Consider the following 10,000-nt stretch of genomic DNA (forward strand, 5'->3'; position numbering starts at 1 on the left):
AGGTTTCGCCAGCGCCCCCGCCTCCGCGTCGCGCCAGCCGAGTCCGCCGCCGCCCCGAGTCCTCCGCCGCGCCGCCGCTGCAACCACCGCCGCAACCGCCGCCGCCGAGTTCGCCGCGTCGTCGCCGACTCGGTCTCCACCGGCCGCTCCGCCCTAGCCGGCGCCACCACCTATAAAATCCTCGCGCCGCCGCCCCGCCGCCACTTTCCCCCTTTCCGCCGAAGCTTCCCTCCGTCGCCGTCAGCCGCCGTTTTCCCCGTCGGCCGTTGGACGTCGCCGCCCACCCGCGTCACCACCTCCGCCTCGTCCTCGCCGACCTTCCGCCGGCCCTCGTCGCCACCGGTGGTCGCCGAGCTTCGTCGCCGCCCCTTCGTCCCTTCCGCCGCCGTGCCCCGTCGTCTCGACGCCGTCGGCCGATCTCGCCCCCGAACGTCGCAGGCCGTCGCTCGTCTGCGTCATCACCTCTGCCTCATCCTCGCCGACCTGCTGCCGCTCCTCGTCGCCACTGGTGAGCGCTCCGCTCCTCTCTCCCTCTTTCTCCCCTCTTCGCCGCCGCTGCCGACCTCCCCGTGCAAACGGTAAGTGCCGGTCGCCGTCCGCCGCGTCACCCGCTTGTCGCCTTCTCGTCGTCGCCGTCACGCCGTTGTTGCCGTGCCGTTCGCCATCGTCACCGTGCGCCACTGCTCCGGTTGCGCCGCCGCTCCGGTCGCGTCCGCCGCTCAGCCGCCAAGCTGCGTCGCTGCCTGGCCGACTCCACCCCACTCCTCCCTCGTGCTCCCGCCTAGCTCCTCTGGCCGCATCCGGTTGCGCCGCCGCTCCGCAGCGCCGTCGCGCCACCGTCGCCCGGCACCGACCGATCTCATCGCATCGGCCGTCGTCGCCGCGCCACCCCGGTGAGCCCGCTCTCCTCCCTTCCTCTGTTTCTTCGTGCGACCGCAAGTGCGCCCCGCCACTCGCCGTCGGCCGACGTCCTCCGCCGCCACCCGATCCCGCGAGCCGTCGTTTGGTGTCGGGCGCTGCCGGTGCTCGCCGTTGCATCTCCGCCCTTCGCCACCATCGTCGCGCGGCCACCAAGCCTTCGCTGCCTGCGCCCGCCGTCGCCTCCACCTTCCGGCGCCATCGTCGTCGCCCCTCCACCTGCCGTCTTCGTCCGTGCCGACTCGTCGTCGCCGTTCTCGTCACCACCTTCGCCTCCGCTGACCACCAACCGCCGCTCTGCTGTCGAGCCGTCGCCGGCCGTCACTGTCCCCGCGCCGCCGTCGAGGCCGTCTCTCCTCTCCTCTCTCGCTGCCACTTGGCCGCTCCGCTCCACCGCCGCTCAGCCACCCTCTCCCTCCGCTCTGCTCCGCCGCCGCTCCGAGCCGCGCCACCCCGCCGCGGTCTCTGCCTCCTCCTCGCCGACGCCGTCGTCGCCCTTCGGTCGCCGGTCGGTGTCGCCGACGTCGACGCCCTCGTGCCGCCGGTCATCGCCATCGCCACCTCCCCTTTCCTCCTCGGCCCTCGCCGTCGCCGCCGCTCCCGCCGCCGCTGCTCGCGCCGCCGACGTCCTCGCTTCCCGGCCGCCGCCGCCAATCGCCGCCGTCCGCCGCATACCCGCCGGTCCGCGCCGCCGTCCGCCGGTCGCCGCCCGCCGCGCCGTCGCGCCGCGAGCCGCGAGCCGCGCGCTCTGCTCGCTCCTCTCTGTCCTCTCTCGCTGACGAGTGGGACCCACCCGTCAGTCGTTCCCCGCCAGCCCCTTCCTCTCTCTCCTCCCCGGGCCCGCGTGTCAGCCGCCCACCTCCCCCTCTCTCTCACCGATAGGTGGTCCCCACCTGTCAGCCGTCAGTTCCTCTCTCCTCGCTGACGTCAGCAGCCCCATTAATTGCGCAATAATTGATTTAGGACTTTTCTGTTTAGTTAAAAACCCAGAAAACTTCTAAAATTCATAAGTAATCCATCTAGTCTCCGTTTAGGTCCATTCAAGTTTCATTAAATCCAGAAAAATGCCAAGAATCCATTAAAAATAGTTTCTTTCTCTGTTTCAGTAGTTTTTTAGCCTGTTTTGTTTGTTTTGCCTTGTTTGTCGTAGGTTTTGACCCCGTCGCAGCGCCGTTCGTTCCCGAAGTCGTCGCCGAAGTTCCTCGTGGGTCTAAGCAAGGCAAGTGGCACCCTTCTTTGATCATATTGAACCCATGATTATAAAATCCCCCGCTTTTACATTCAAACATGCATTGTTTTATGCAAATCTATTTATTGTATTTATCTATTGGGCGTTTACCTTTATATCCGTTGATTCCCATTTATTATTGTCATCCCAGGGTTAATTTGACTAGAATTAGGGTTAGTCAATGCTTAGCCATGCTTAGTTCAACTAGCTCACCAATTATTATTTAATTATTGTTGCACTTTGGTACACCTTCAATGGTTGTTATCATTATTCATTTCCCGATGTGGTTTAATACAACTAAAATATTGCTTATGGTGGGCTGTGGGTGCATGGTTTTGAGAGTCGTGCCCATGGCAATTAAGGACCGGTTCTCGGGAAACCCTGAAGGTCTTACACGTACTAACCACAAGCCAGAATGGGCAACGGTGAGACTCGTAATCTAGCTTGTCCCTATTCGACGTACCCAGGCAAGGGTAGGCGTGATGGAGTATGGACGGGCAATCGTGGTGTAACGAAAGCTTCTCCTGCTTCCGGATCTACCAAGGCACAAGAGGGGACTGCCCGACTTGGTGTAAAGGAGGGGGTGAAACCTGAAGTGTGGTGCGATTGTCTAGGGAGGGTTAGGTGAAAGGTCTTATCATGGTTTCCGTACTGAGGTATCGTGGTGATACGTTGGGGCATGGTAACATGCTTGGCAGCCATGTCTTGTGGGTAAAGTTGTACACCTCTGCAGAGTAAAACTATTCGAATAGCCGTGCCCGCGGTTATTGGGCGAACCGACAGACTCACTGGGATTAGTTGAACCCCTTTAATAATTTTATTAATCTTGGAACTGGTTTGACCCTGCGCAATGTGGTGTAACGTTGGCAGTGGTTTGGGTCTGTCGCAACGTGGTTTAACGTTGGACAGAGGGTTGACCCTATCGCTACGTGGTGTAACGTTCGACAGCGGTCTGGGCCTGTTGCAACGTGGTGTAACGTTGGACAGTGGATGATTATTTTAAATGTTTACTTCACTTTTATTTCAGTCTATTTTATCTACTGTTTTGCTAAATTACTGCAGCTTTTGTGCAAGTTAACCTTAGCCTATCCTTGATACCCTGTTGCATTCATTATTCTCCCTCTCTTGGGTGTTACTTGTTGAGTACGGTGGTTTGTACTCAGCCTTGCTTAATTTTCCCCCCACCAGAGCAAGCGCCAGAGCCGGTGTCAGAAGAAGGTTGTTCCGAAGGTTGAAGTAAGGTTCAGTCCGCCGTCGAGAGTGCCTGTGGTGTGGAGCCGTCTTCGCAAGCTGAAGCTGAAGATTAGATGGTCTAGTCTTGTTTTCCTCTTTCCGCTGCATTTCGATAGATAATTGTTTTTATTTGTTTTTAAGCCGTGGAACTGTGTATTAATTTGTCATAGTGTGTACTCGGGCTGATGCCTGGACCGAGATTTAATACATGCTATTGTTCAGAAATTTGGTGTAAATTTCTGGGCGTGACAAGTTGGTATCAGAGCCAGGTTGACCGTAGGATGAGCCAAATGGAAACCCTAGGAGCCTTCTTTCATATGCATTAGATTTTGCAAAATTTGAGTCGTTTAAAAAAAAAGAGTCGAGTCTTTTGGTTTTGAAAATTTAGCTGAGCATACTTGCTTCTCAAACCTTGATCTCTATAGATGTGTGTCATCCCATCGACGAGCCCGTCCCTTCGTCGCAGCAGTCGACAACGACTTCAGCTGATCAAGTGTCAAGACCGAAGATTCAAGTTCTTCCCGAGGTGAAGAGTCAGGTCTGCGCTACTCCAAGCGTCGCTCTCAAGTTGAAGACAAGTCGTTCAAGAGTCAAGCGTTGCTTCTTCAGTCGTCGCAGCCGTTTCGAGCCGTAGACGTTACCCTAGCATCGCCTTTTAGTCGTTGCTTGGTAGTTTTTGTGTGTGTAGGTTTGTTTTGGGGTTAGCGGTTCACCATAACAAGTGGAGGCGTTATGGTCGTACCACCAGGAGTTGAGTGCTCTTTTAAGTGTTTTAATCCAGATCAGAAAATTTCACTCGAGTAATTCAAGAAAAGCCCCTTTGATTTTCTCCTCTGCCTTTGTTCTCTCCTTCTGCTCTGAAGATGGTGAACACAAGGAACAGTAACCGCAACAACAATGGAGCAACTGGAAGTCAAGAAAACCATGAAGGTTCGCGCAATGGACCGCCACCGCCGCAACAAGAGGACCCGATGATTGCCCAAGTTCTAGCCAACCAGGCTCAGATGATGACCATGATGATGCAACAGATGCAACAACAACACCAACAGGTGATGCAGCTTTGGATGAATCAGCAGCAAAATCAACACCAAGGACCACTGCCAGCACAATCAAGGTTATCAGAGTTTCTTCGAGTTCGACCACCGACGTTTGCGAGCACAACCAACCCGATGGAAGCAAATGACTGGCTACATGCAATCGAAAAGAAGCTGAATCTTTTGGAGTGCAGTGATCAAGAGAAGGTCGCTTTCGCGACTCACCAACTGATGGGACCCGCCTCCGTTTGGTGGGATAACCTTCTGGCTACTCGGACTGCCACTACAGATATCACTTGGGACGAGTTCTGCAATAGTTTTCGGAAAGCTCATGTGCCGGATGGAATAGTGGCACAGAAGAAGCGAGAGTTTCGTGATCTACAACAAGGGGATATGACAGTTACAGAGTATCTCCATGAGTTCAACCGCCTAGCACGTTATGCCCCGGAAGATGTGCGCACCGATGCTGAAAGACAAGAGAAGTTTCTTGAAGGATTGAATGATGACCTGACCAAACAGCTGATCTCAAAGGATTTCGCGGACTTTGAGAAGTTAGTGGACAAAGCAATCTGCCAGGAGGACCAGTGCAACCAGATGGATCGCAAGAGAAAAGCGGAACAAGTCAACACAGGAAAGAACCAGAAGCCACGTTTGCACTTTGGACAACAACAGGGGTCTTCGACACTGATTGTTCGTCAACACCGACCTTTCAACCCAAGCAACTACAACCCCCATGACAACGACAGCAATGGAGGACCACTGCAGCCCTTATCAGCACTGCCACCGCCAAGCCGGGCAACACCAGCTCAGAAGCCAGGGGTTTGTTTCAACTGCAACAGACCGGGTCACTTCGCCAAGGAGTGTCCACAGCCAAGACGCAACAAACCAGGATTCGTGCAAGCCCAAGTCAATCAAGTCTCAGCCAAGGAAGCTCAAGCCGCACCCGAGTTTGTTCCAGGTAAGTTCTGCCAACTCTAGGCTGCTTGTCTGCACCTCTTTAACAGCTCCTCCGAATCTCGGGGACGAGATTCTGTTAAGGGGGGTGGATTTGTCACGCCCGGGGTTTTATCCCAAGCCTAAATCGTAAAAAGAAATCCGTAAGCAACAATTGGCTTAATTAACTCAGGAAAAATCCCTCTAAAAAGAACCTAATTCAATTAAATCGAGGCTCGCAAATCGATTAACTGGATTTAAATTCAAATTGCAGAAGTATAAAATTTGGCCAAACAAAATAATTTAAAATTCGGCAAAAGTGGGGTTTTCCTTTTTCCCTCCTTTTTCCTTTCTTTTTCCCTTCCTTCTCAAATTGGGCCGAAGTCCAATTTTCCTCCCTTCCTTTTCTTTTTCCTTTTTCTTTTTCCTCTCCTCCTTCCCGGGCCGGCCCAGCCGAGCCGGCCCACCTCTCCCCGCCCGGCCGGCCCAGCCGAGCCGGCCTCCCGCTCCAGCCTCCTCCGCCCGCGCGCGCCTCCGCCTGGGCCGCCGCCCGGCCCAGCTCGCTCGCGCGTCCGCGCCCGCGCTCGCCGCGAGTCCGTCTCGCCTCCCTCCTCCCCTCGCGCCACTGACAGGTGGGGCCCACCTGTCAGCGACCAGGTTTCGCCAGCGCCCCCGCCTCCGCGTCGCGCCAGCCGAGTCCGCCGCCGCCCCGAGTCCTCCGCCGCGCCGCCGCTGCAACCACCGCCGCAACCGCCGCCGCCGAGTTCGCCGCGTCGTCGCCGACTCGGTCTCCACCGGCCGCTCCGCCCTAGCCGGCGCCACCACCTATAAAATCCTCGCGCCGCCGCCCCGCCGCCACTTTCCCCCTTTCCGCCGAAGCTTCCCTCCGTCGCCGTCAGCCGCCGTTTTCCCCGTCGGCCGTTGGACGTCGCCGCCCACCCGCGTCACCACCTCCGCCTCGTCCTCGCCGACCTTCCGCCGGCCCTCGTCGCCACCGGTGGTCGCCGAGCTTCGTCGCCGCCCCTTCGTCCCTTCCGCCGCCGTGCCCCGTCGTCTCGACGCCGTCGGCCGATCTCGCCCCCGAACGTCGCAGGCCGTCGCTCGTCTGCGTCATCACCTCTGCCTCATCCTCGCCGACCTGCTGCCGCTCCTCGTCGCCACTGGTGAGCGCTCCGCTCCTCTCTCCCTCTTTCTCCCCTCTTCGCCGCCGCTGCCGACCTCCCCGTGCAAACGGTAAGTGCCGGTCGCCGTCCGCCGCGTCACCCGCTTGTCGCCTTCTCGTCGTCGCCGTCACGCCGTTGTTGCCGTGCCGTTCGCCATCGTCACCGTGCGCCACTGCTCCGGTTGCGCCGCCGCTCCGGTCGCGTCCGCCGCTCAGCCGCCAAGCTGCGTCGCTGCCTGGCCGACTCCACCCCACTCCTCCCTCGTGCTCCCGCCTAGCTCCTCTGGCCGCATCCGGTTGCGCCGCCGCTCCGCAGCGCCGTCGCGCCACCGTCGCCCGGCACCGACCGATCTCATCGCATCGGCCGTCGTCGCCGCGCCACCCCGGTGAGCCCGCTCTCCTCCCTTCCTCTGTTTCTTCGTGCGACCGCAAGTGCGCCCCGCCACTCGCCGTCGGCCGACGTCCTCCGCCGCCACCCGATCCCGCGAGCCGTCGTTTGGTGTCGGGCGCTGCCGGTGCTCGCCGTTGCATCTCCGCCCTTCGCCACCATCGTCGCGCGGCCACCAAGCCTTCGCTGCCTGCGCCCGCCGTCGCCTCCACCTTCCGGCGCCATCGTCGTCGCCCCTCCACCTGCCGTCTTCGTCCGTGCCGACTCGTCGTCGCCGTTCTCGTCACCACCTTCGCCTCCGCTGACCACCAACCGCCGCTCTGCTGTCGAGCCGTCGCCGGCCGTCACTGTCCCCGCGCCGCCGTCGAGGCCGTCTCTCCTCTCCTCTCTCGCTGCCACTTGGCCGCTCCGCTCCACCGCCGCTCAGCCACCCTCTCCCTCCGCTCTGCTCCGCCGCCGCTCCGAGCCGCGCCACCCCGCCGCGGTCTCTGCCTCCTCCTCGCCGACGCCGTCGTCGCCCTTCGGTCGCCGGTCGGTGTCGCCGACGTCGACGCCCTCGTGCCGCCGGTCATCGCCATCGCCACCTCCCCTTTCCTCCTCGGCCCTCGCCGTCGCCGCCGCTCCCGCCGCCGCTGCTCGCGCCGCCGACGTCCTCGCTTCCCGGCCGCCGCCGCCAATCGCCGCCGTCCGCCGCATACCCGCCGGTCCGCGCCGCCGTCCGCCGGTCGCCGCCCGCCGCGCCGTCGCGCCGCGAGCCGCGAGCCGCGCGCTCTGCTCGCTCCTCTCTGTCCTCTCTCGCTGACGAGTGGGACCCACCCGTCAGTCGTTCCCCGCCAGCCCCTTCCTCTCTCTCCTCCCCGGGCCCGCGTGTCAGCCGCCCACCTCCCCCTCTCTCTCACCGATAGGTGGTCCCCACCTGTCAGCCGTCAGTTCCTCTCTCCTCGCTGACGTCAGCAGCCCCATTAATTGCGCAATAATTGATTTAGGACTTTTCTGTTTAGTTAAAAACCCAGAAAACTTCTAAAATTCATAAGTAATCCATCTAGTCTCCGTTTAGGTCCATTCAAGTTTCATTAAATCCAGAAAAATGCCAAGAATCCATTAAAAATAGTTTCTTTCTCTGTTTCAGTAGTTTTTTAGCCTGTTTTGTTTGTTTTGCCTTGTTTGTCGTAGGTTTTGACCCCGTCGCAGCGCCGTTCGTTCCCGAAGTCGTCGCCGAAGTTCCTCGTGGGTCTAAGCAAGGCAAGTGGCACCCTTCTTTGATCATATTGAACCCATGATTATAAAATCCCCCGCTTTTACATTCAAACATGCATTGTTTTATGCAAATCTATTTATTGTATTTATCTATTGGGCGTTTACCTTTATATCCGTTGATTCCCATTTATTATTGTCATCCCAGGGTTAATTTGACTAGAATTAGGGTTAGTCAATGCTTAGCCATGCTTAGTTCAACTAGCTCACCAATTATTATTTAATTATTGTTGCACTTTGGTACACCTTCAATGGTTGTTATCATTATTCATTTCCCGATGTGGTTTAATACAACTAAAATATTGCTTATGGTGGGCTGTGGGTGCATGGTTTTGAGAGTCGTGCCCATGGCAATTAAGGACCGGTTCTCGGGAAACCCTGAAGGTCTTACACGTACTAACCACAAGCCAGAATGGGCAACGGTGAGACTCGTAATCTAGCTTGTCCCTATTCGACGTACCCAGGCAAGGGTAGGCGTGATGGAGTATGGACGGGCAATCGTGGTGTAACGAAAGCTTCTCCTGCTTCCGGATCTACCAAGGCACAAGAGGGGACTGCCCGACTTGGTGTAAAGGAGGGGGTGAAACCTGAAGTGTGGTGCGATTGTCTAGGGAGGGTTAGGTGAAAGGTCTTATCATGGTTTCCGTACTGAGGTATCGTGGTGATACGTTGGGGCATGGTAACATGCTTGGCAGCCATGTCTTGTGGGTAAAGTTGTACACCTCTGCAGAGTAAAACTATTCGAATAGCCGTGCCCGCGGTTATTGGGCGAACCGACAGACTCACTGGGATTAGTTGAACCCCTTTAATAATTTTATTAATCTTGGAACTGGTTTGACCCTGCGCAATGTGGTGTAACGTTGGCAGTGGTTTGGGTCTGTCGCAACGTGGTTTAACGTTGGACAGAGGGTTGACCCTATCGCTACGTGGTGTAACGTTCGACAGCGGTCTGGGCCTGTTGCAACGTGGTGTAACGTTGGACAGTGGATGATTATTTTAAATGTTTACTTCACTTTTATTTCAGTCTATTTTATCTACTGTTTTGCTAAATTACTGCAGCTTTTGTGCAAGTTAACCTTAGCCTATCCTTGATACCCTGTTGCATTCATTATTCTCCCTCTCTTGGGTGTTACTTGTTGAGTACGGTGGTTTGTACTCAGCCTTGCTTAATTTTCCCCCCACCAGAGCAAGCGCCAGAGCCGGTGTCAGAAGAAGGTTGTTCCGAAGGTTGAAGTAAGGTTCAGTCCGCCGTCGAGAGTGCCTGTGGTGTGGAGCCGTCTTCGCAAGCTGAAGCTGAAGATTAGATGGTCTAGTCTTGTTTTCCTCTTTCCGCTGCATTTCGATAGATAATTGTTTTTATTTGTTTTTAAGCCGTGGAACTGTGTATTAATTTGTCATAGTGTGTACTCGGGCTGATGCCTGGACCGAGATTTAATACATGCTATTGTTCAGAAATTTGGTGTAAATTTCTGGGCGTGACAGGGGGGAAACCCCGCGAAAACCGAAAATCCCACTCGACCCACCAGCGGCCTCTCCCCCCCTAATATAGTATATAGACCTAGCCCCTCCCAGGACCCTGTGCAGGTCCCCCTTCACAAATCGCGCACCATTTTTTTTCCGGGACAGATGATGCGGACCAACGCCAAAACGGCCCCGCTGGCCCTGCGAGACGGCCAAAAACAGCGAAATGGCGAGATATCTGGAATTTTTCCGCCCACGGGCACGTTTTTTTTTTTCCCACGGGCACGTTTCGGCCGAAACCCGCCTGTCGCTGGGCAAAACACGCGTTTCGCACACGTGATGCGCAGCATCGCCGGGTGACCTGCCTAACCCCCTGCTCCCCCTAATAT

The sequence above is a fragment of the Oryza brachyantha genome, unplaced genomic scaffold (assembly GCF_000231095.2).
Source record: "Oryza brachyantha unplaced genomic scaffold, ObraRS2 ChrUN-Ctg49, whole genome shotgun sequence".
NCBI lineage: Eukaryota > Viridiplantae > Streptophyta > Magnoliopsida > Poales > Poaceae > Oryza > Oryza brachyantha.